General features: G+C 46.2%; 1 protein-coding gene across 2 annotated transcripts in view; it reads right to left on the bottom strand.

The window, feature by feature from the left end:
* LOC110510444 (lipoma-preferred partner homolog) overlaps window positions 1–18,989 on the bottom strand; it is a 278,396-nt gene extending 259,407 nt beyond the window's left edge. For both annotated transcript variants that reach the window (XM_036978955.1, XM_036978956.1), the window contains exons 1-2: window positions 18,845–18,989; window positions 12,231–12,311 (exon numbers count right to left, since the gene is read on the bottom strand). The gene's annotated coding sequence lies outside the window, so the exon portion shown is untranslated. The remainder of the gene's footprint in view (window positions 1–12,230; window positions 12,312–18,844) is intronic.
* Between the last annotated feature and the right edge of the window lie 6,887 nt (window positions 18,990–25,876).

Here is a 25,876-nt window from a genome sequence, read left to right as displayed (position 1 = left end):
TGGTGGATGGACACACTGAAAGATCTGGGACAAGGACATGGTATAATGTCAACACTCACATCCTGGGGTTGGTGGATGGACACAATGAAAGATCTGGGACAAGGACATGGTATAATGTCAACACTCACATCCTGGGGTTGGCGGATGGACACACTGAAAGATCTGGGACTAGGACATGGTATAATGTCAACACTCACATCCTGGGGTTGGTGGATGGACACACTGAAAGATCTGGGACAAGGACATGGTATAATGTCAACACTCACATCCTGGGGTTGGTGGATGGACACAATGAAAGATCTGGGACAAGGACATGGTATAATGTCAACACTCACATCCTGGGGTTGGTGGATGGACACAATGAAAGATCTGGGACAAGGACATGGTATAATGTCAACACTCACATCCTGGGGTTGGTGGATGGACACAATGAAAGATCTGGGACAAGGACATGGTATAATGTCAACACTCACATCCTGGGGTTGGTGGATGGACACACTGAAAGATCTGGGACAAGGACATGGTATAATGTCAACACTCACATCCTGGGGTTGGTGGATGGACACGATGAAAGATCTGGGACAAGGACATGGTATAATGTCAACACTCACATCCTGGGGTTGGTGGATTGACACAATGAAAGATCTGGGACAAGGACATGGTATAATGTCAACACTCACATCCTGGGGTTGGTGGATGGACACAATGAAAGATCTGGGACAAGGACATGGTATAATGTCAACACTCACATCCTGGGGTTGGTGGATGGACACACTGAAAGATCTGGGACAAGGACATGGTATAATGTCAACACTCACATCCTGGGGTTGGTGGATGGACACAATGAAAGATCTGGGACAAGGACATGGTATAATGTCAACACTCACATCCTGGGGTTGGTGGATGGACACACTGAAAGATCTGGGACAAGGACATGGTATAATGTCAACACTCACATCCTGGGGTTGGTGGATGGACACACTGAAAGATCTGGGACAAGGACATGGTATAATGTCAACACTCACATCCTGGGGTTGGTGGATGGACACAATGAAAGATCTGGGACAAGGACATGGTATAATGTCAACACTCACATCCTGGGGTTGGTGGATGGACACACTGAAAGACCTGGGACATGGTATAATGTCAACACTCACATCCTGGGGTTGGTGGATGGACACAATGAAAGATCTGGGACAAGGACATGGTATAATGTCAACACTCACATCCTGGGGTTGGTGGATGGACACACTGAAAGATCTGGGACAAAGACATGGTATAATGTCAACACTCACATCCTGGGGTTGGTGGATGGACACACTGAAAGATCTGGGACAAGGACATGGTATAATGTCAACACTCACATCCTGGGGTTGGTGGATGGACACACTGAACGATCTGGGACAAGGACATGGTATAATGTCAACACTCACATCCTGGGGTTGTTGAAATGTGAGCATGATCAAGTCAATAACATCTGAGAAGTTGTGTAGTGTATGCCCAGTATAAGGATGCCAAACAGATGGGGAACACAGATTAGGAACGATTGTGTTGACAGTTGGAGAACAAAATATGTTCTACTATAGTAAACAGTGATCAAACATCAGGGAAACCTCTAGGGTACATTTGAGGGTATAAGAAAACAGGTTATTCTAAATTAAAATCATAACAAGAGGAAAATCCTGTTTTTCCAACAGATAACCCCGCGGTCCAATACCTTCAGGCTAAGTTAAAACCTTCTCCTGTGACCCTCCAGTCGTCTTCTAATAGGGCTGTATATCCACGGGGATCCAGTCTACCGCTGACATCAATGAATGAAACACACGGAAGTCCCAGTTTTCCTACCTCGTCTCTGAATCCGACCTCTCGTGTGAAGCCTGAAGCTGTCATGTTCATTTAAAGAAATATGTCATTCCCTCTCTACCATATCAAGACGATATCCTCCATGAACGTTCTTAAAACACTAGGCTACTTGGCCCAACGTTCTAGGCTACTTGGCCCAACGTTCTAGGCTACTTGGCCCAACGTTCTAGGCTACTTGGCTCAACGTTCTAGGCTACTTGGCCCAACGTTCTAGGCTACTTGGCCCAACGTTCTAGGCTACTTGGCCCAACGTTCTAGGCTACTTGGCCCAACGTTCTAAACTACTTGGCCCAACGTTCTAGGCTACTTGGCCCAACGTTCTAGGCTACTTGGCCCAAAGTTCTAGGCTACTTGGCCCAACGTTCTAGGCTACTTGGCCCAAAGTTCTAGGCTACTTGGCCCAACGTTCTAGGCTACTTGGCCCAACGTTCTTAAAACACTAGGCTACTTGGCCCAAAGTTCTAGGCTACTTGGCCCAACGTTCTAGGCTACTTGGCCCAACGTTCTAGGCTACTTGGCCCAACGTTCTTAAAATACTAGGCTACTTGGCCCAACGTTCTAGGCTACTTGGCCCAACGTTCTAGGCTACTTGGCACAACGTTCTTAAAACACTAGGCTACTTGTTTGAATCTGCCAGTTTATTGTCTGTCCAGTATCCAGACGACCCGTACACAGAGATCATCTCTTTCAGTAACGCGTTAGGCCCGGCAGCGAAACGAAACGAGAGGCTGAACTAAAGGCTGTATTTGAAGCACCACGCCCTTCTGTCCAGTTTCCCTTGACGTTGCGACGACAATCAGGCTGATTTTAACCATCCCTGTAACTGTCGCTCCCGCGGAGAGATGGTTTTCTATACTAAAACTCGTAAAGAACTACCTGAGAAGCATCAGGCTCTCTCTCATGGGTCTGATATGAGCTACGGAACACCTGAGGAAGCGCCACTCATCCCACTGGCAACGTCGTAGCCTTGACAACAGCATTTGTTCACCCATATCCCCTTAGTTTCAATCAGTTACATTTTTCTCTTTAAAAGGCCTGAGGCACTTCTTTCAGTCACATTCCTGAAGCACAAGAAACACACACACACACACACACACACACACACACACCACACAAAAAAAGGTTTCTGAAGGACCTTCTGGAGAGTTACTGTCAAAATAATGTATACTTCTTTTTATGACACTGATGACAGGCACATGGGGCCCCAGAGCTCGTGCCCCCCCCCCCCTTTGGGGTGCGTCCGGAAACACCAGTGACAGACACACACACAGGTAGCACACACACTAATTACAGTTCTGAAGATGAACAAAAGATGCCAAATATTTTTTTGCAGTTGTAAAATCCAAAACACTGAACACACGCTGTATAGCTCCAGACTCCCACATATTTCCTTCTAGTAAGTTGTAATGTCTGAGCTCTGATTCAGCAACATAGGGGTCAGTAATATAGGAGAGAGAGAGAGAGAGAGAGAGAATGGCACTACTTCTGTCTGTGTATCTAGTAAGGCCAACAGTCTAGTCTACAGGGACAAAGCCGACAGTCTAGTCTACAGGGACAAGGCCGACAGTCTAGTCTACAGGGACAAGGTCAACAGTCTAGTAAGGCCGACAGTCTAGTCTACAGAGACAAGGCCAACAGTCTAGTCTACAGGGACAAGGCCAACAGTCTAGTCTACAGAGACAAGGCCAACAGTCTAGTCTACAGGGACAAGGCCAACAGTCTAGTCTACAGAGACAAGGCCAAAAGTCTAGTCTACAGGGACAAGGCCAACAGTCTAGTCTATAGAGACAGGGCCAACAGTCTAGTCTACAGAGACAAGGCCAACAGTCTAGTCTACAGAGACAAGGCCAACAGTCTAGTCTACAGAGACAAGGCCAACAGTCTAGTCTACAGGGACAAGGCCAACAGTCTAGTCTATAGAGACAGGGCCAACAGTCTAGTCTACAGAGACAAGGCCAACAGTCTAGTCTACAGAGACAAGGCCAACAGTCTAGTCTACAGGGACAAGGCCAACAGTCTAGTCTATAGAGACAGGGCCAACAGCAACAGTCTAGTCTACAGGGACAAGGCCAACAGTCTAGTCTACAGGGACAAGGCCAACAGTCTAGTCTACAGAGACAAGGCCAACAGTCTAGTAAGGCCAACAGTCTAGTCTACAGAGACAAGGCCAACAGTCTAGTCTACAGGGACAAGGCCAACAGTCTAGTCTACAGGGACAAGGCCAACAGTCTAGTCTACAGGGACAAGGCCAACAGTCTAGTCTACAGGGACAAGGCCAACAGTCTAGTCTACAGGGACAAGGCCAACAGTCTAGTCTACAGGGACAAGGCCAACAGTCTAGTCTACAGGGACAAGGCCAACAGTCTAGTCTACAGGGACAAGGCCAACAGTCTAGTCTACAGGGACAAGGCCAACAGTCTAGTCTACAGGGACAAGGCCAACAGTCTAGTCTACAGGGACAAGGCCAACAGTCTAGTCTACAGAGACAAGGCCAACAGTCTAGTCTACAGAGACAAGGCCAACAGTCTAGTCTACAGAGACAAGGCCAACAGTCTAGTCTACAGAGACAAGGCCAACAGTCTAGTCTACAGGGACAAGGCCAACAGTCTAGTCTATAGAGACAGGGCCAACAGTCTAGTCTACAGAGACAGGGCCAACAGTCGAGTCTACAGAGACAAGGCCAACAGTCTAGTCTACAGGGACAAGGCCAACAGTCTAGTCTATAGAGACAGGGCCAACAACAACAGTCTAGTCTACAGGGACAAGGCCAACAGTCTAGTCTACAGGGACAAGGCCAACAGTCTAGTCTACAGGGACAAGGCCAACAGTCTAGTCTACAGAGACAAGGCCAACAGTCTAGTCTACAGGGACAAGGCCAACAGTCTAGTCTACAGGGACAAGGCCAACAGTCTAGTCTACAGGGACAAGGCCAACAGTCTAGTCTACAGAGACAAGGCCAACAGTCTAGTCTACAGGGACAAGGCCAACAGTCTAGTCTACAGGGACAAGGCCAACAGTCTAGTCTACAGGGACAAGGCCAACAGTCTAGTCTACAGGGACAAGGCCAACAGTCTAGTCTACAGGGACAAGGCCAACAGTCTAGTCTACAGGGACAATGCCAACAGTCTAGTCTACAGGGACAAGGCCAACAGTCTAGTCTACAGGGACAAGGCCAACAGTCTAGTCTACAGGGACAAGGCCAACAGTCTAGTCTACAGGGACAAGGCCAACAGTCTAGTCTACAGGGACAAGGCCAACAGTCTAGTCTACAGAGACAAGGCCAACAGTCTAGTAAGGCCAACAGTCTAGTCTACAGAGACAAGGCCAACAGTCTAGTCTACAGGGACAAGGCCAACAGTCTAGTCTACAGAGACAAGGCCAACAGTCTAGTAAGGCCAACAGTCTAGTAAGGCCAACAGTCAAGTCTACAGGGACAAGGCCAACAGTCTAGTCTACAGAGACAATGCCAACAGTCTAGTCTACAGGGACAAGGCCAACAGTCTAGTCTACAGAGACAATGCCAACAGTCTAGTCTACAGGGACAAGGCCAACAGTCTAGTCCACAGAGACAAGGCCAACAGTCTAGTCTACAGAGACAAGGCCAACAGTCTAGTCTACAGAGACAAGGCCAACAGTCTAGTAAGGCCAACAGTCTAGTCTACAGAGACAACGCCAACAGTCTAGTCTACAGAGACAAGGCCAACAGTCTAGTAAGGCCAACAGTCTAGTCTACAGAGACAAGGCCAACAGTCTAGTCTACAGAGACAAGGCCAACAGTCTAGTCTACAGGGACAAGGCCAACAGTCTAGTCTACAGAGACAAGGCCAACAGTCTAGTCTACAGGGACAAGGCCAACAGTCTAGTCTACAGAGACAAGGCCAACAGTCTAGTCTACAGGGACAAGGCCAACAGTCTAGTCTACAGGGACAAGGCCAACAGTCTAGTCTACAGAGACAAGGCCAACAGTCTAGTAAGGCCAACAGTCTAGTCTACAGAGACAAGGCCAACAGTCTAGTCTACAGAGACAAGGCCAACAGTCTAGTCTACAGGGACAAGGCCAACAGTCTAGTCTACAGAGACAAGGCCAACAGTCTAGTCTACAGGGACAAGGCCAACAGTCTAGTCTACAGAGACAAGGCCAACAGTCTAGTCTACAGGGACAAGGCCAACAGTCTAGTCTACAGGGACAAGGCCAACAGTCTAGTCTACAGAGACAAGGCCAACAGTCTAGTAAGGCCAACAGTCTAGTCTACAGAGACAAGGCCAACAGTCTAGTCTACAGGGACAAGGCCAACAGTCTAGTCTACAGGGACAAGGCCAACAGTCTAGTCTACAGAGACAAGGCCAACAGTCTAGTCTACAGAGACAAGGCCAACAGTCTAGTCTACAGAGACAAGGCCAACAGTCTAGTCTACAGGGACAAGGCCAACAGTCTAGTCTATAGAGACAGGGCCAACAGTCTAGTCTACAGAGACAAGGCCAACAGTCTAGTCTACAGAGACAAGGCCAACAGTCTAGTCTACAGGGACAAGGCCAACAGTCTAGTCTATAGAGACAGGGCCAACAGCAACAGTCTAGTCTACAGGGACAAGGCCAACAGTCTAGTCTACAGGGACAAGGCCAACAGTCTAGTCTACAGAGACAAGGCCAACAGTCTAGTAAGGCCAACAGTCTAGTCTACAGAGACAAGGCCAACAGTCTAGTCTACAGGGACAAGGCCAACAGTCTAGTCTACAGGGACAAGGCCAACAGTCTAGTCTACAGGGACAAGGCCAACAGTCTAGTCTACAGGGACAAGGCCAACAGTCTAGTCTACAGGGACAAGGCCAACAGTCTAGTCTACAGGGACAAGGCCAACAGTCTAGTCTACAGGGACAAGGCCAACAGTCTAGTCTACAGGGACAAGGCCAACAGTCTAGTCTACAGGGACAAGGCCAACAGTCTAGTCTACAGGGACAAGGCCAACAGTCTAGTCTACAGGGACAAGGCCAACAGTCTAGTCTACAGAGACAAGGCCAACAGTCTAGTCTACAGAGACAAGGCCAACAGTCTAGTCTACAGAGACAAGGCCAACAGTCTAGTCTACAGAGACAAGGCCAACAGTCTAGTCTACAGGGACAAGGCCAACAGTCTAGTCTATAGAGACAGGGCCAACAGTCTAGTCTACAGAGACAGGGCCAACAGTCTAGTCTACAGAGACAAGGCCAACAGTCTAGTCTACAGGGACAAGGCCAACAGTCTAGTCTATAGAGACAGGGCCAACAACAACAGTCTAGTCTACAGGGACAAGGCCAACAGTCTAGTCTACAGGGACAAGGCCAACAGTCTAGTCTACAGGGACAAGGCCAACAGTCTAGTCTACAGAGACAAGGCCAACAGTCTAGTCTACAGGGACAAGGCCAACAGTCTAGTCTACAGGGACAAGGCCAACAGTCTAGTCTACAGGGACAAGGCCAACAGTCTAGTCTACAGAGACAAGGCCAACAGTCTAGTCTACAGGGACAAGGCCAACAGTCTAGTCTACAGGGACAAGGCCAACAGTCTAGTCTACAGGGACAAGGCCAACAGTCTAGTCTACAGGGACAAGGCCAACAGTCTAGTCTACAGGGACAAGGCCAACAGTCTAGTCTACAGGGACAATGCCAACAGTCTAGTCTACAGGGACAAGGCCAACAGTCTAGTCTACAGGGACAAGGCCAACAGTCTAGTCTACAGGGACAAGGCCAACAGTCTAGTCTACAGGGACAAGGCCAACAGTCTAGTCTACAGGGACAAGGCCAACAGTCTAGTCTACAGAGACAAGGCCAACAGTCTAGTAAGGCCAACAGTCTAGTCTACAGAGACAAGGCCAACAGTCTAGTCTACAGGGACAAGGCCAACAGTCTAGTCTACAGAGACAAGGCCAACAGTCTAGTAAGGCCAACAGTCTAGTAAGGCCAACAGTCAAGTCTACAGGGACAAGGCCAACAGTCTAGTCTACAGAGACAATGCCAACAGTCTAGTCTACAGGGACAAGGCCAACAGTCTAGTCTACAGAGACAATGCCAACAGTCTAGTCTACAGGGACAAGGCCAACAGTCTAGTCCACAGAGACAAGGCCAACAGTCTAGTCTACAGAGACAAGGCCAACAGTCTAGTCTACAGAGACAAGGCCAACAGTCTAGTAAGGCCAACAGTCTAGTCTACAGAGACAACGCCAACAGTCTAGTCTACAGAGACAAGGCCAACAGTCTAGTAAGGCCAACAGTCTAGTCTACAGAGACAAGGCCAACAGTCTAGTCTACAGAGACAAGGCCAACAGTCTAGTCTACAGGGACAAGGCCAACAGTCTAGTCTACAGAGACAAGGCCAACAGTCTAGTCTACAGGGACAAGGCCAACAGTCTAGTCTACAGAGACAAGGCCAACAGTCTAGTCTACAGGGACAAGGCCAACAGTCTAGTCTACAGGGACAAGGCCAACAGTCTAGTCTACAGAGACAAGGCCAACAGTCTAGTAAGGCCAACAGTCTAGTCTACAGAGACAAGGCCAACAGTCTAGTCTACAGAGACAAGGCCAACAGTCTAGTCTACAGGGACAAGGCCAACAGTCTAGTCTACAGAGACAAGGCCAACAGTCTAGTCTACAGGGACAAGGCCAACAGTCTAGTCTACAGAGACAAGGCCAACAGTCTAGTCTACAGGGACAAGGCCAACAGTCTAGTCTACAGGGACAAGGCCAACAGTCTAGTCTACAGAGACAAGGCCAACAGTCTAGTAAGGCCAACAGTCTAGTCTACAGAGACAAGGCCAACAGTCTAGTCTACAGGGACAAGGCCAACAGTCTAGTCTACAGGGACAAGGCCAACAGTCTAGTCTACAGGGACAAGGCCAACAGTCTAGTCTACAGGGACAAGGCCAACAGTCTAGTCTACAGGGACAAGGCCAACAGTCTAGTCTACAGGGACAAGGCCAACAGTCTAGTCTACAGAGACAAGGCCAACAGTCTAGTCTACAGGGACAAGGCCAACAGTCTAGTCTACAGGGACAAGGCCAACAGTCTAGTCTACAGGGACAAGGCCAACAGTCTAGTCTACAGGGACAAGGCCAACAGTCTAGTCTACAGGGACAAGGCCAACAGTCTAGTCTACAGGGACAAGGCCAACAGTCTAGTCTACAGAGGCAAGGCCAACAGTCTAGTCTACAGAGACAAGGCCAACAGTCTAGTCTACAGAGACAAGGCCAACAGTCTAGTCTACAGAGACAAGGCCAACAGTCTAGTCTACAGGGACAAGGCCAACAGTCTAGTCTACAGAGACAAGGCCAACAGTCTAGTAAGGCCAACAGTCTAGTCTACAGAGACAAGGCCAACAGTCTAGTCTACAGGGACAAGGCCAACAGTCTAGTCTACAGGGACAAGGCCAACAGTCTAGTCTACAGGGACAAGGCCAACAGTCTAGTCTACAGGGACAAGGCCAACAGTCTAGTCTACAGGGACAAGGCCAACAGTCTAGTCTACAGGGACAAGGCCAACAGTCTAGTCTACAGAGACAAGGCCAACAGTCTAGTCTACAGGGACAAGGCCAACAGTCTAGTAAGGCCAACAGTCTAGTCTACAGAGACAACGCCAACAGTCTAGTCTACAGAGACAAGGCCAACAGTCTAGTAAGGCCAACAGTCTAGTCTACAGAGACAAGGCCAACAGTCTAGTCTACAGAGACAAGGCCAACAGTCTAGTCTACAGGGACAAGGCCAACAGTCTAGTCTACAGAGACAAGGCCAACAGTCTAGTCTACAGGGACAAGGCCAACAGTCTAGTCTACAGAGACAAGGCCAACAGTCTAGTCTACAGGGACAAGGCCAACAGTCTAGTCTACAGGGACAAGGCCAACAGTCTAGTCTACAGGGACAAGACCAACAGTCTAGTCTACAGAGACAAGGCCAACAGTCTAGTCTACAGAGACAAGGCCAACAGTCTAGTCTACAGGGACAAGGCCAACAGTCTAGTCTACAGGGACAAGGCCAACAGTCTAGTCTACAGGGACAAGGCCAACAGTCTAGTCTACAGAGACAAGGCCAACAGTCTAGTAAGGCCAACAGTCTAGTCTACAGAGACAAGGCCAACAGTCTAGTCTACAGGGACAAGGCCAACAGTCTAGTCTACAGGGACAAGGCCAACAGTCTAGTCTACAGGGACAAGGCCAACAGTCTAGTCTACAGGGACAAGGCCAACAGTCTAGTCTACAGGGACAAGGCCAACAGTCTAGTCTACAGGGACAAGGCCAACAGTCTAGTCTACAGGGACAAGGCCAACAGTCTAGTCTACAGGGACAAGGCCAACAGTCTAGTCTACAGAGACAAGGCCAACAGTCTAGTCTACAGGGACAAGGCCAACAGTCTAGTCTACAGGGACAAGGCCAACAGTCTAGTCTACAGGGACAAGGCCAACAGTCTAGTCTACAGGGACAAGGCCAACAGTCTAGTCTACAGGGACAAGGCCAACAGTCTAGTCTACAGGGACAAGGCCAACAGTCTAGTCTACAGAGACAAGGCCAACAGTCTAGTAAGGCCAACAGTCTAGTCTACAGAGACAAGGCCAACAGTCTAGTCTACAGGGACAAGGCCAACAGTCTAGTCTACAGGGACAAGGCCAACAGTCTAGTCTACAGAGACAAGGCCAACAGTCTAGTAAGGCCAACAGTCTAGTAAGGCCAACAGTCTAGTCTACAGGGACAAGGCCAACAGTCTAGTCTACAGAGACAATGCCAACAGTCTAGTCTACAGGGACAAGGCCAACAGTCTAGTCCACAGAGACAAGGCCAACAGTCTAGTCTACAGAGACAAGGCCAACAGTCTAGTCTACAGAGACAAGGCCAACAGTCTAGTAAGGCCAACAGTCTAGTCTACAGAGACAACGCCAACAGTCTAGTCTACAGAGACAAGGCCAACAGTCTAGTAAGGCCAACAGTCTAGTCTACAGAGACAAGGCCAACAGTCTAGTCTACAGAGACAAGGCCAACAGTCTAGTCTACAGGGACAAGGCCAACAGTCTAGTCTACAGGGACAAGGCCAACAGTCTAGTCTACAGAGACAAGGCCAACAGTCTAGTCTACAGGGACAAGGCCAACAGTCTAGTCTACAGGGACAAGACCAACAGTCTAGTCTACAGAGACAAGGCCAACAGTCTAGTAAGGCCAACAGTCTAGTCTACAGAGACAAGGCCAACAGTCTAGTCTACAGGGACAAGGCCAACAGTCTAGTCTACAGGGACAAGGCCAACAGTCTAGTCTACAGAGACAAGGCCAACAGTCTAGTCTACAGGGACAAGGCCAACAGTCTAGTCTACAGGGACAAGGCCAACAGTCTAGTCTACAGGGACAAGGCCAACAGTCTAGTCTACAGGGACAAGGCCAACAGTCTAGTCTACAGAGACAAGGCCAACAGTCTAGTCTACAGAGACAAGGCCAACAGTCTAGTCTACAGAGACAAGGCCGACAGTCTAGTCTACAGAGACAAGGCCGACAGTCTAGTCTACAGGGACAAGGCCGACAGTCTAGTCTACAGGGACAAGGCCAACAGTCTAGTCTACAGGGACAAGGCCAACAGTCTAGTACTACCCCCCCCTCCCCCCAATTGCTCAGCACTAATGGCAGGCCCCTCTGAACCACCGATTCAGTAGACTAAAGACAAACACGTCATTAATGAATAAAGTTAGCCCTGGTCCTGTGCCTAACAGGAATGTACTAATAATCTATTTAACAGCGAGACGTCCCACTGTCTGTCGCCCAGACGGCCTGCTGGTGATTAACACAATATAATTACTGATGACTGAGACAGTCCCCCGGTAATGCTGGTCCAACAAGCATCGCTGTATATCACCACTACTTGAGTTCTCGTTCTCACAAAAACACACCCAAGCGTCCTCTTGGCAATGTCTTAGCCAGCTATGTCAGCGAACAGCTAGCATTTTGTGGGAGACATTTCAAGCTGAGGAGTGGGGACACCCAATCCCAACCCAAACTCTGTTCCAATGGACAGTGGAGGGAGGGGTTGAAACGATTACAGGCAGCTCCAAGGCAACACTCCTCAAGTAACTGAACAGATGCAATAGGACCCAGCAGGAAGCAATAGGACATAACAGGAAGCAATAGGACCCAGCAGGAAGCAATAGGACATAACAGGAAGCAATAGGACCCAGCAGGAAGCAATAGGACATAACAGGAAGCAATAGGACATAACAGGAAGCAATAGGACATAACAGGAAGCAATAGGACATAACAGGAAGCAATAGGACCCAGCAGGAAGCAATAGGACATAACAGGAAGCAATAGGACATAACAGGAAGCAATAGGACATAACAGGAAGACAACTGTAGTATGACTAGACCTACCTCTTCCTGTGGAAGTATTGACCTAACAGCTGGTACGATGGTTATTTGGTCTCCTCCAGGTCAGTGCTTCTTTCTTCACGTCTGAAAGAGAGAGCAGGCATGTAGGACTGTCTGAGCTGGGTCAGGGTGAACTAGGAATACATTATGACTACAACCTCTACAACAGTCCTTCCTGGGAGAGCTTGGTATAGAAATAGAACCAATGACTACAACCTCTACAACAGTCCTTCCTGGGTGAACTAGAAGTACATTATGACTACAACCTCTACAACAGTCCTTCCTGGGAGAGCTTGGTATAGAAATAGAACCAATGACTACAACCTCTACAACAGTCCTTCCTGGGTGAACTAGAAATACATTATGACTACAACCTCTACAACAGTCCTTCCTGGGAGAGCTTGGTATAGAAATAGAACCAATGACTACAACCTCTACAACAGTCCTTCCTGGGAGAGCTTGGTATAGAAATAGAACCAATGACTACAACCTCTACAACAGTCCTTCCTGGGAGAGCTTGGTATAGAAATAGAACCAATGACTACAACCTCTACAACAGTCCTTCCTGGGAGAGCTTGGTATAGAAATAGAACCAATGACTACAAGGTTCAAAGTCATTCATTCTTTTCTCTGAGAAGTTACGTAATCCTTCGCACAAAGGCCAACACCAACACAGACACCATTCTGGTGCAGCCTTAAGAGTTCATATCATTGAATTCATTGTACAGTAGCCTGAGCGCCAGTCTGATAGTGCTATCATGTCAACTCCTTCACTCATTGTCATGCCAAACATGAGAAATAAAGTTGGCAATAGCACAAACAGATCTGGGACCAGGCTAATGATACAGTGCTCCTGCAACTGAACACAGCATAAGGAGCAGGCTACTCTTTCCCTGTCCTTCCTGTCTGTCTGTCTGATCAACCAACTGGTCCTTCCTTCCTTCCTGTCTGTCTGTCTGTCTGATCAACCAACTGGTCCTTACTGTCTGTCTGCCTGTCTGTCTGGTCAACCAACTGGTCCTTCCTTCCTGTCTGATCAACCAACTGGTCCTTCCTGTCTGTCTGTCTGATCAACCAACTGGTCCTTCCTTCCTGTCTGTCTGTCTGTCTATCTGTCTGGTCAACCAACGGGTCCTTCCTGTCTGTCTGCCTGTCTGTCTGATCAACCAACTGGTCCTTCCTTCCTGTCTGATCAACCAACTGGTCCTTCCTGTCTGTCTGCCTGTCTGCCTGATCAACCAACTGGTCCTTCCTTCCTGCCTGATCAACCAACTGGTCCTTCCTTCCTGTCTGATCAACCAACTGGTCCTTCCTGTCTGTCTGTCTGATCAACCAACTGGTCCTTCCTGTCTGTCTGTCTGTCTGATCAACCAACTGGTCCTTCCTGTCTGTCTGTCTGGTCAACCAACAGGTCTTTCCTGTCTGTCTGTCTGTCTGGTCAACCAACTGGTCCTTCCTGTCTGTCTGCCTGTCTGTCTGGTCAACCAACTGGTCCTTCCTGTCTGTCTGTCTGTCTGATCAACCAACTGGTCCTTCCTGTCTGATCAACCAACTGGTCCTTCCTTCCTGTCTGTCTGCCTGTCTGTCTGGTCAACCAACTGGTCCTTCCTTCATGTCTGATCAACCAACTGGTCCTTTCTGTCTGTCTGATCAACCAACTGGTCCTTCCTGTCTGTCTGTCTGGTCAACCAACGGGTCCTTCCTGTCTGTCTGTCTGTCTGTCTGTCTGATCAAACAACTGGTCCTTCCTTCCTGTCTGTCTATCTGTCTGGTCAACCAACGGGTCCTTCCTGTCTGTCTGTCTGTCTGGTCAACCAACTGGTCCTTCCTGTCTGTCTGTCTGGTCAACCAAATGGTCCTTCCTGTCTGTCTGCCTGTCTGTCTGGTCAACCAACTGGTCCTTCCTTCCTGTCTGATCAACCAACTGGTCCTTCCTGTCTGTCTGTCTGTCTGGTCAACCAAAGGGTCCTTCCTTCCTGTCTGTGTGTCTGTCTGGTCAACCAACGGGTCCTTCCTGTCTGTCTGTCTGTCTGATCAACCAACGGGTCCTTCCTGTCTGTCTGTCTGTCTGATCAACCAACTGGTCCTTCCAAGCTGTCCGTCTGTCTGATCAACCAACTGGTCCTTCCTGTCTGTCTGTCTGTCTGTCTGTCTGGTCAACCAACTGGTCCTTCCTGTCTGATCAACCAACTGGTCCTTCCTGTCTGTCTGTCTGTCTGTCTGATCAACCAACTGGTCCTTCCTGTCTGTCTGTCTGATCAACCAACTGGTCCTTCCTTCCTGTCTGTCTGTCTGGTCAACCAACTTGTCCTTCCTGTCTGTCTGATCAACCAACTGGTCCTTCCTTCCTGTCTGTCTGGTCAACCAACTGGCCCTTCCTGTCTGTCTGTCTGTCTGTCTGTCTGTCTGATCAACCAACTGGTCCTTCCTGTACGTCATATCAATCAGTTGGTGGGCATGATGGACAGGAAGGACTAGTTGGTGGGTATGATGGACAGGAAGGACTAGTTGGTTGACATGATGGACAGGAAGGACTAGTTGGTGGGCATGATGGACAGGAAGGACTAGTTGGATGACATGATGGAGAGGAAGGACTAGTTGGTTGACATGATGGACAGGAAGGACCAGTTGGTGGGCATGATGGACAGGAAGGACTAGTTGGTTGACATGATGGACAGGAAGGACTAGTTGGTTGACATGATGGACAGGAAGGACCAGTTGGTGGGTATGATGGACAGGAAGGACTAGTTGGTTGACATGATGGACAGGAAGGACTAGTTGGTTGACATGATGGACAGGAAGGACCAGTTGGTGGGTATGATATACAGGAAGGACCAGTTGGTGGGTATGATGGACAGGAAGGACCAGTTGGTGGGTATGATGGACAGGAAGGACCAGTTGGTGGGTATGATGGACAGGAAGGACCAGTCTGTCACATCAACCAAGTCATAGTACGACACTGACAGTGTTTCTGAACGTTGAACTAGGAGCAGCATTGAGTCTTTCCATCACTATGTCACTGAGCCGTGTAAGGTGAGAGATCAGCCTTTCACCATCACTATATCACTGAGTAGAGTAAGGTGAGAGATCAGTCTTTCACCATCACTATGTCACTGAGCCGTGTAAGGTGAGAGATCAGCCTTTCACCATCACTATATCACTGAGTAGAGTAAGGTGAGAGATCAGTCTTTCACCATCACTATGTCACTGAGCCGTGTAAGGTGAGAGATCAGCCTTTCACCATCACTATATCACTGAGTAGAGTAAGGTGAGAGATCAGCCTTTCACCATCACTATGTCACTGAGCCATGTAAGGTGAGAGATCAGCCTTTCACCATCACTATATCACTGAGCAGAGTAAGGTGAGAGATCAGCCTTTCACCATCACTATATCACTGAGCAGAGTAAGGTGAGAGATCAGCCTTTCACCATCACTATATCACTGAGCCATGTAAGGTGAGAGATCAGCCTTTCACCATCACTATATCACTGAGCAGAGTAAGGTGAGAGATCAGCCTTTCACCATCACTATATCACTGAGCCATGTAAGGTGAGAGATCAGCCTTTCACCATCACTATATCACTGAGCCATGTAAGGTGAGAGATCAGCCTTTCACCATCACTATATCACTGAGCAGAGTAAGGTGAGAGATCAGCCTTTCACCATCACTATGTCACTGAGCCATGTAAGGTGAGAGATCAGCCTTTCACCATCACTATATCACTGAGCCATGTAAGGTGAGAGATCAGCCTTTCACCATCACTATATCACTGAGCAGAGTAAGGTGAGAGATCAGCCTTTCACCATCACTATGTCACTGAGCCATGTAAGGTGAGAGATCAGCCTTTCACCATCACTATATCACTGAGCCATGTAAGGTGAGAGATCAGCCTTTCACCATCACTATATCACTGAGCCATGTAAGGTGAGAGATCAGCCTTTCACCATCACTATATCACTGAGCAGAGTAAGGTGAGAGATCAGCCTTTCACCATCACTATGTCACTGAGCCATGTAAGGTGAGAGATCAGCCTTTCACCATCACTATATCACTGAGCCATGTAAGGTGAGAGATCAGCCTTTCACCATCACTATATCACTGAGCAGAGTAAGGTGAGAGATCAGCCTTTCACCATCACTATGTCACTGAGCCATGTAAGGTGAGAGATCAGCCTTTCACCATCACTATATCACTGAGCAGAGTAAGGTGAGAGATCAGCCTTTCACCATCACTATGTCACTGAGCCATGTAAGGTGAGAGATAAGCCTTTCACCATCACTATATCACTGAGCCGTGTAAGGTGAGAGATCCGCCTTTCACCATCACTATGTCACTGACCCATGTAAGGTGAGAGATCAGCCTTTCACCATCACTATATCACTGAGCCATGTAAGGTGAGAGATCAGCCTTTCACCATCACTATATCACTGAGCAGAGTAAGGTGAGAGATCAGCCTTTCACCATCACTATGTCACTGAGCAGAGTAAGGTGAGAGATCAGCCTTTCACCATCACTATATCACTGAGCAGAGTAAGGTGAGAGATCAGCCTTTCACCATCACTATGTCACTGAGCCATGTAAGGTGAGAGATCAGCCTTTCACCATCACTATGTCACTGAGCAGAGTAAGGTGAGAGATCAGCCTTTCACCATTACTATGTCACTGAGCCGTGAGAGAGGTAAGGTGAGAGATCAGCCTTTCACCATCACTATGTCACTGAGCCATGTAAGGTGAGAGATCAGCCTTTCACGATCACTATGTCACTGAGCCGTGAGAGAGGTGAGGTGAGAGATCCGCCTTTCACCTACAGCATACAGGTTCCTTCACAGTAATAAATCATGGCTGTCCAGATCAGATCAGAGCAGAACAGTTACCTGTTCCAAAGGGCTTGGGTCAAAAGTAGTGCACCATGGGAAAACGGTGCCATTTGGAACACAGAGTGTGGCGGGATGGATGCAGTCTCCCCTCTCTCTGTCTCTCTCTGCTGACCCATCAATCCTCCTGCTCTTCCTTATGTGTAATACGACAGTAGTCATTCTGCTCTCTCTTCTGCACTTAGCCACTAGGAATTAGTTTTGTTCCGACTGCACTATATCTCAATATGTACTCAAGCTCTTCAAGCTGTATTATGAGGTTCATAATTACAAATGTACACTAACAACATGCTGTGTCATATATATATATATATATATATATATATATATATATATATATATATATATATATATATATATATATATATATATATACACACACACACACACACATATATATATATAATGTTCTGGATAGGAGTTAACAGATGCTCATGCTCATGCTCTGCAGTCCTACAAGTATCCTGATCTCACCTGAGATTTCTACATCTTTTTCTTCCCAGCCCAACAGCCATTAAAACCTTCTATTAAAAACACACACAGGCCTGGTAGTGCCTCTAGTCTCAGCCTCATAGTAGTGTTGCCTGGGCTCAAAGCAAGGCAGATAGCTAAGGGACTTCACTAACTTGAGCATCCCGTCTCCACGACTGTCAAACGCGTTCTTTTAAAGCAGAGATCTTAAAGACAGTTGGGTTTAATGATGTGTGAGGAAGGATGACTCGGATATATATATTCGGTTTGATGAGCAAGCTGAGCTCTCTGGGGACCTTGATGTTATTGATTTGAAATTCATATCAAAGTAAGAGTTTGATTTGAATTGATATGAATCTCTTCAGTAGCAACTTGAGGGGGAAGGTATTAAAATTGCAGCATGTTAGCTACTTTGGAGATGAACAGAACAATGTCTTTGGTGTGTTGACATGACGATTAGTCCCAAGACTTACATATTTCCATTCTTGAAATGCATTGGGAGCAAATTGAGTCCTTGTAAACTGTGTCAGTATGAAAAACAAAATAAGCATCTACATATTACATTAACCTCTATTCAATGATTGATAATGATGGTAAGAACTAGGGTCAAGTGTAGTATTACATGGTAGCTTAATAGAAGCCCGTATTCATTGAAACAACTCGGGATGTGTTAGGAAGTGTCATGCCTACATGGACTCCTGCACTGCGCCTGCGCAGACAGGCTCTCCTGAACAGATTGTTTTTGACAAGTAAAAGACAGTCGTGTTTACACGTCAGGATTGACAAGTGTGTCGCTTCTCTAGACTACGGCAGTCTCAACAAAACTATTCAAAATGATGAATAATGAAACTATTAATGGGGGAGAAACAGAAAATAGACGTTGCCCCGGGAAGCTAAATCATTCTCTTCCGTATTGGTCATACAGGCCACCTCGCAGAATGCACTTCAACAGACACAATCTAACTCAGACCTGTCCAGTACTATGTTCTTTACTTCAAACTACTGCTACAATATGTCTTTGTAAAAGGTAACAAGTTCGCTTAGTGGTGAAAATCAAAACTCTCGACCTCCTTTCCGAGCGGGCAGCCCTCGACTTCAACTCAGCAACAGTAACAACCATCACCTCAAAGAGGAACGACATTTAGCTATTTGTTTCTGCATTTCTTTCCATTAAAAAAAAGCTAGCAACATGGCATCAAAAGCTACATTTCTATAATCTCCTATGTTAAAAGAATTAAATAGGAAAAGAGGTTTCCATTGTTTCTCTTACCTCGGCTTTCTAGGAATCAACCGTTTCTGAATCCCACTAAGAAAGTGAAACTTCTTTCCCCCAGACCTGAGTGGCAGGCGGTGACGTCAGAGCAGGAACTACCACAGGTCAGAGAGTCAGTGGAGATGTTTGACCATGTAAGGCAGTAATTCATCCATGTAAGCATAGCTGTGGGAAGTAGGGGTGCTGATAGTGCTGCAGCACCCCCCGTGAAAAAAAATCAGAATTAACTAAATGTACTTAAAAAAATTAGAAAAAATGATGTCAGCATCCCAGGCTGTATCACGTCCAGCTGTGATTGGGAGTCTCATAGGGGCGGAGCACAGCGACGTCCGGGTGTGATTGGGAGTCTCATAGGGGCGGAGCACAGCGACGTCCGGGTGTGATTGGGAGTCTCATAGGGGCGGAGCACAGCGACGTCCGGGTGTGATTGGGAGTCTCATAGGGGCGGAGCACAGCGACGTCCGGGTTTGATTGGGAGTCTCATAGGGGCGGAGCACAGCGTTGTCCGGGTTTGGCCCGGGGTGGGCCGCGATTGGGAGTCTCAAAGGGGCGGAGCACAGCGTTGTCCGGGTTTGGCCCGGGGTGGGCCGTGATTGGGAGTCTCATAGGGGCGGAGCACAGCGACGTCCGGGTGTGATTGGGAGTCTCATAGGGGCGGAGCACAGCGTTGTCCGGCTGTGATTGCGAGTCTCATAGGGGCGGAGCACAGCGTTGTCCGGCTGTGATTGGGAGTCTCATAGGGGCGGAGCACAGCGACGTCCGAGTGTGATTGGGAGTCTCATAGAGGCGGAGCACAGCGTTGTCCGGCTGTGATTGCGAGTCTCATAGGGGCGGAGCACAGTGTTGTCCGGCTGTGATTGGGAGTCTCATAGGGGCGGAGCACAGCGTTGTCCGGTAGATCTGTTCTATGTGTTATAGATCTGCCATTCCCATTGAAAAGCCAGTCTAAGAAGCGGTAGATCTGTTCTATGTGTTATAGATCTGCCATTCCCATTAATAAGCCAGTCTAAGAAGCGGTAGATCTGTTCTATGTGTTATAGATCTGCCATTCCCATTGATAAGCCAGTCTAAGAAGCGGTAGATCTGTTCTATGTGTTATAGATCTGCCATTCCCATTGATAAGCCAGTCTAAGAAACGGTAGATCTGTTCTATGTGTTATAGATCTGCCATTCCCATTGATAAGCCAGTCTAAGAAGCGGTAGATCTGTTCTATGTGTTATAGATCTGCCATTCCCATTGATTAGCCAGTCTAAGAAGCGGTAGATCTGTTCTATGTGTTATAGATCTGCCATTCCCATTGATAAGCCAGTCTAAGAAGCGGTAGATTTGTTCTATGTGTTATAGATCTGCCATTCCCATTGATAAGCCAGTCTAAGAAGCGGTAGATTTGTTCTATGTGTTATAGATCTGCCATTCCCATTGATAAGCCAGTCTAAGAAGTGGTAGATCTGTTCTATGTGTTATAGATCTGCCATTCCCATTGATAAGCCAGTCTAAGAAGCGGTAGATCTGTTTTATGTGTTATAGATCTGCCATTCCCATTGATAAGCCAGTCTAAGAAGCGGTAGATCTGTTCTATGTGTTGTAGATCTGCCATTCCCATTGATTAGCCAGTCTAAGAAGCGGTAGATCTGTTCTATGTGTTATAGATCTGCCATTCCCATTGATAAGCCAGTCTAAGAAGCGGTAGATTTGTTCTATGTGTTATAGATCTGCCATTCCCATTGATAAGCCAGTCTAAGAAGCGGTAGATTTGTTCTATGTGTTATAGATCTGCCATTCCCATTGATAAGCCAGTCTAAGAAGTGGTAGATCTGTTCTATGTGTTATAGATCTGCCATTCCCATTGATTAGCCAGTCTAAGAAGCGGTAGATCTGTTCTATGTGTTATAGATCTGCCATTCCCATTGATAAGCCAGTCTAAGAAACGGTAGATTTGTTCTATGTGTTATAGATCTGCCATTCCCATTGATAAGCCAGTCTAAGAAGCGGTAGATCTGTTCTATGTGTTATAGATCTGCCATTCCCATTGATAAGCCAGTATAAGAAGCGGTAGATCTGTTCTATGTGTTATAGATCTGCCATTCCCATTGATAAGCCAGTCTAAGAAGCGGTAGATCTGTTCTATGTGTTATAGATCTGCCATTCCCATTGATAAGCCAGTCTAAGAAGCGGTAGATCTGTTCTATGTGTTATAGATCTGCCATTCCCATTGATAAGCCAGTCTAAGAAGCGGTAGATCTGTTCTATGTGTTATAGATCTGCCATTCCCATTGATAAGCCAGTCTAAGAAGCGGTAGATCTGTTCTATGTGTTATAGATCTGCCATTCCCATTGATAAGCCAGTCTAAGAAGCGGTAGATCTGTTCTATGTGTTATAGATCTGCCATTCCCATTGATAAGCCAGTCTAAGAAGCGGTAGATCTGTTCTATGTGTTATAGATCTGCCATTCCCATTGATAAGCCAGTCTAAGAAGCGGTAGATCTGTTCTATGTGTTATAGATCTGCTATTCCCATAGATAAGCAGGTCTAAGAAGCTATAGATCTGTTCTATGTGTTATAGATCTGCCATTCCCATTGATAAGCCAGTCTAAGAAGCGGTAGATCTGTTCTATGTGTTATAGATCTGCCATTCCCATTGATAAGCCAGTCTAAGAAGCGGTAGATCTGTTCTATGTGTTATAGATCTGCTATTCCCATAGATAAGCAGGTCTAAGAAGCTATAGATCTGTTCTATGTGTTATAGATCTGCTATTCCCATAGATAAGCAGGTCTAAGAAGCTATAGATCTGTTCTATGTGTTATAGATCTGCCATTCCCATTGATAAGCCAGTCTAAGAAACGGTAGATCTGTTCTATGTGTTATAGATCTGCCATTCCCATTGATAAGCCAGTCTAAGAAACGGTAGATCTGTTCTATGTGTTATAGATCTGCCATTCCCATTGATAAGCCAGTCTAAGAAGCGGTAGATCTGTTCTATGTGTTATAGATCTGCCATTCCCATTGATAAGCCAGTCTAAGAAACGGTAGATCTGTTCTATGTGTTATAGATCTGCCATTCCCATTGATAAGCCAGTCTAAGAAGCGGTAGATCTGTTCTATGTGTTATAGATCTGCCATTCCCATTGATAAGCCAGTCTAAGAAACGGTAGATCTGTTCTATGTGTTATAGATCTGCCATTCCCATTGATAAGCCAGTCTAAGAAACGGTAGATCTGTTCTATGTGTTATAGATCTGCCATTCCCATTGATAAGCCAGTCTAAGAAGCGGTAGATCTGTTCTATGTGTTATAGATCTGCCATTCCCATTGATAAGCCAGTATAAGAAGCGGTAGATCTGTTCTATGTGTTATAGATCTGCCATTCCCATTGATAAGCCAGTCTAAGAAGCGGTAGATCTGTTCTATGTGTTATAGATCTGCCATTCCCATTGATAAGCCAGTCTAAGAAACGGTAGATCTGTTCTATGTGTTATAGATCTGCCATTCCCATTGATAAGCCAGTCTAAGAAACGGTAGATCTGTTCTATGTGTTATAGATCTGCCATTCCCATTGATAAGCCAGTCTAAGAAGCGGTAGATCTGTTCTATGTGTTATAGATCTGCCATTCCCATTGATAAGCCAGTCTAAGAAGCGGTAGATCTGTTCTATGTGTTATAGATCTGCCATTCCCATTGATAAGCCAGTCTAAGAAGCGGTAGATCTGTTCTATGTGTTATAGATCTGCCATTCCCATAGATAAGCCAGTCTAAGAAGCGGTAGATCTGTTCTATGTGTTATAGATCTGCCATTCCCATTGATAAGCCAGTCTAAGAAGCGGTAGATCTGTTCTATGTGTTATAGATCTGCCATTCCCATAGATAAGCCAGTCTAAGAAGCGGTAGATCTGTTCTATGTGTTATAGATCTGCCATTCCCATTGATAAGCCAGTCTAAGAAGCGGTAGATCTGTTCTATGTGTTATAGATCTGCTATTCCCATAGATAAGCCAGTCTAAGAAGCGGTAGATCTGTTCTATGTGTTATAGATCTGCCATTCCCATTGATAAGCCAGTCTAAGAAGCGGTAGATCTGTTCTATGTGTTATAGATCTGCCATTCCCATTGATAAGCCAGTCTAAGAAGCGGTAGATCTGTTCTATGTGTTATAGATCTGCCATTCCCATTGATAAGCCAGTCTAAGAAGCGGTAGATCTGTTCTATGTGTTATAGATCTGCCATTCCCATTGATAAGCCAGTCTAAGAAACGGTAGATCTGTTCTATGTGTTATAGATCTGCCATTCCCATTGATAAGCCAGTCTAAGAAGCGGTAGATCTGTTCTATGTGTTATAGATCTGCCATTCCCATTGATAAGCCAGTCTAAGAAGCGGTAGATCTGTTCTATGTGTTATAGATCTGCCATTCCCATAGATAAGCAGGTCTAAGAAGCTGTAGATCTGTTCTATGTGTTATAGATCTGCCATTCCCATAGATAAGCAGGTCTAAGAAGTGGTAGATCTGTTCTATGTGTTATAGATCTGCCATTCCCATTGATAAGCCAGTCTAAGAAACGGTAGATCTGTTCTATGTGTTATAGATCTGCCATTCCCATTGATAAGCCAGTCTAAGAAGCTATAGATCTGTTCTATGTGTTATAGATCTGCCATTCCCATTGATAAGCCAGTCTAAGAAGCGGTAGATCTGTTCTATGTGTTATAGATCTGCCATTCCCATTGATAAGCCAGTCTAAGAAGCGGTAGATCTGTTCTATGTGTTATAGATCTGCCATTCCCATTGATAAGCCAGTCTAAGAAGCGGTAGATCTGTTCTATGTGTTATAGATCTGCCATTCCCATTGATAAGCCAGTCTAAGAAGCGGTAGATCTGTTCTATGTGTTATAGATCTGCCATTCCCATTGATAAGCCAGTCTAAGAAGCGGTAGATCTGTTCTATGTGTTATAGATCTGCCATTCCCATAGATAAGCAGGTCTAAGAAGCTGTAGATCTGTTCTATGTGTTATAGATCTGCCATTCCCATAGATAAGCAGGTCTAAGAAGTGGTAGATCTGTTCTATGTGTTATAGATCTGCCATTCCCATTGATAAGCCAGTCTAAGAAACGGTAGATCTGTTCTATGTGTTATAGATCTGCCATTCCCATTGATAAGCCAGTCTAAGAAGCTATAGATCTGTTCTATGTGTTATAGATCTGCCATTCCCATTGATAAGCCAGTCTAAGAAGCGGTAGATCTGTTCTATGTGTTATAGATCTGCCATTCCCATTGATAAGCCAGTCTAAGAAGCTATAGATCTGTTCTATGTGTTATAGATCTGCCATTCCCATTGATAAGCCAGTCTAAGAAACGGTAGATCTGTTCTATGTGTTATAGATCTGCCATTCCCATAGATAAGCCAGTCTAAGAAGCGGTAGATCTGTTCTATGTGTTATAGATCTGCCATTCCCATAGATAAGCCAGTCTAAGAAGCTATAGATCTGTTCTATGTGTTATAGATCTGCTATTCCCATTGATAAGCCAGTCTAAGAAGCGGTAGATCTGTTCTATGTGTTATAGATCTGCCATTCCCATTGATAAGCCAGTCTAAGAAGCGGTAGATCTGTTCTATGTGTTATAGATCTGCCATTCCCATTGATAAGCCAGTCTAAGAAGCGGTAGATCTGTTCTATGTGTTATAGATCTGCCATTCCCATTGATAAGCCAGTCTAAGAAGCGGTAGATCTGTTCTATGTGTGCTATTTCTATGCTTCCCGTTCTTAAGTTTCGTTTTTGCATCTTTTACTTTCGGTTTTATACACCAGCTGAAAATACAATATTTCTGGTTATGGAAAATACATTTTGCAACGGTTAAGATGATACAATGATCCTCTGCACAATACTTGCTTGTGCTGTCACATAAACTGAAATGAAGGTGAACTATTCAAAGTTTAAGCAACCAGGAAATTGCGGATCGATTTCTGCATAGAATATCTATAAAACTCTCATTTTGACATCGCGGACGGTCAGTCCTTACATCCATCGCTCTGTTTATTGCTCTGAGAGTCGTTACATTTCTCCAGGTGCATTCCTCAGCTTTTTTTTTTTTATATACCAAAACACCGGCGCTGTGTCAACTTTGTTATTGTTTCAACCCGAGGTTTTACAGCTTCAAACAAATAATTATAATCTTGTAAAAAAAAGAAATTGAAATGAATAGATATTTGATCAAATCGTAAAACATTCCAGATGCAGCCTGAGTGCTTTTTCATTCATGACATTTTTTTCTTCTCCAAATAGAATATTAACCTCATTCACCTTTGTGAGTCATATCAGACAGGGCTGGTTTCTGGTTTCTGTTTCACCACCTATGTTTGCCATGCAAAGCAGTTTGTTTGCATGTCCTGGATTCAATGCAAATCGTGATAACTGTACAAGGATCCTTGATTTTGTGCATGCATTCTAAGTAGCCGTAATAATTTGTCTCACTTAGTTTTAGTCCCAGGTGGCACCCTATTCCCTACGTAGTGCACTACTTTTTTTTAACCAGAGCCCTATGTGATACAGTCTGACTGTCTGATTCCACAGCGAGGGTAACAGGGGGAGAGATTCAGTCTGACTGTCTGATTCCACAGCTAGGGTAACAGGGGGAGAGATTCAGTCTGACTGTCTGATTCCACAGCTAGGGTCGTCTGACTGTCTGATTCCACAGCTAGGGTCGTCTGACTGTCTGATTCCACAGCTAGGGTCGTCTGACTGTCTGATTCCACAGCGAGGGTAGTCTGACTGTCTGATTCCACAGCGAGGGTAACAGGGGGAGAGATTCAAGTTAAATACAGATTTACCACACTTTTTTCTGGTCTTTAGATCATAACAGTGTTTGTCTCTCGTAGATTTGCCAAAACCACCTACCGGTAGTGGGTTATCTTTGCTTCACCAGATGAACGTCTTGGAACACAGTTTGGTGCAATTTTTTTTACTTTGGTTTGGTTTGTGGTCGCAACAGGGTCGTAAAAAGTGTTGTTGAGTTTGAGTATCCATGAGGATCTTCCTCT

Source organism: Oncorhynchus mykiss, chromosome 5, assembly GCF_013265735.2.
Source record: "Oncorhynchus mykiss isolate Arlee chromosome 5, USDA_OmykA_1.1, whole genome shotgun sequence".
In the NCBI taxonomy this organism is placed as follows: domain Eukaryota; kingdom Metazoa; phylum Chordata; class Actinopteri; order Salmoniformes; family Salmonidae; genus Oncorhynchus; species Oncorhynchus mykiss.
The sequence above is the reverse complement of the archived record's forward strand: the minus strand, read 5'-3'. Positions and strand labels throughout refer to the sequence as shown.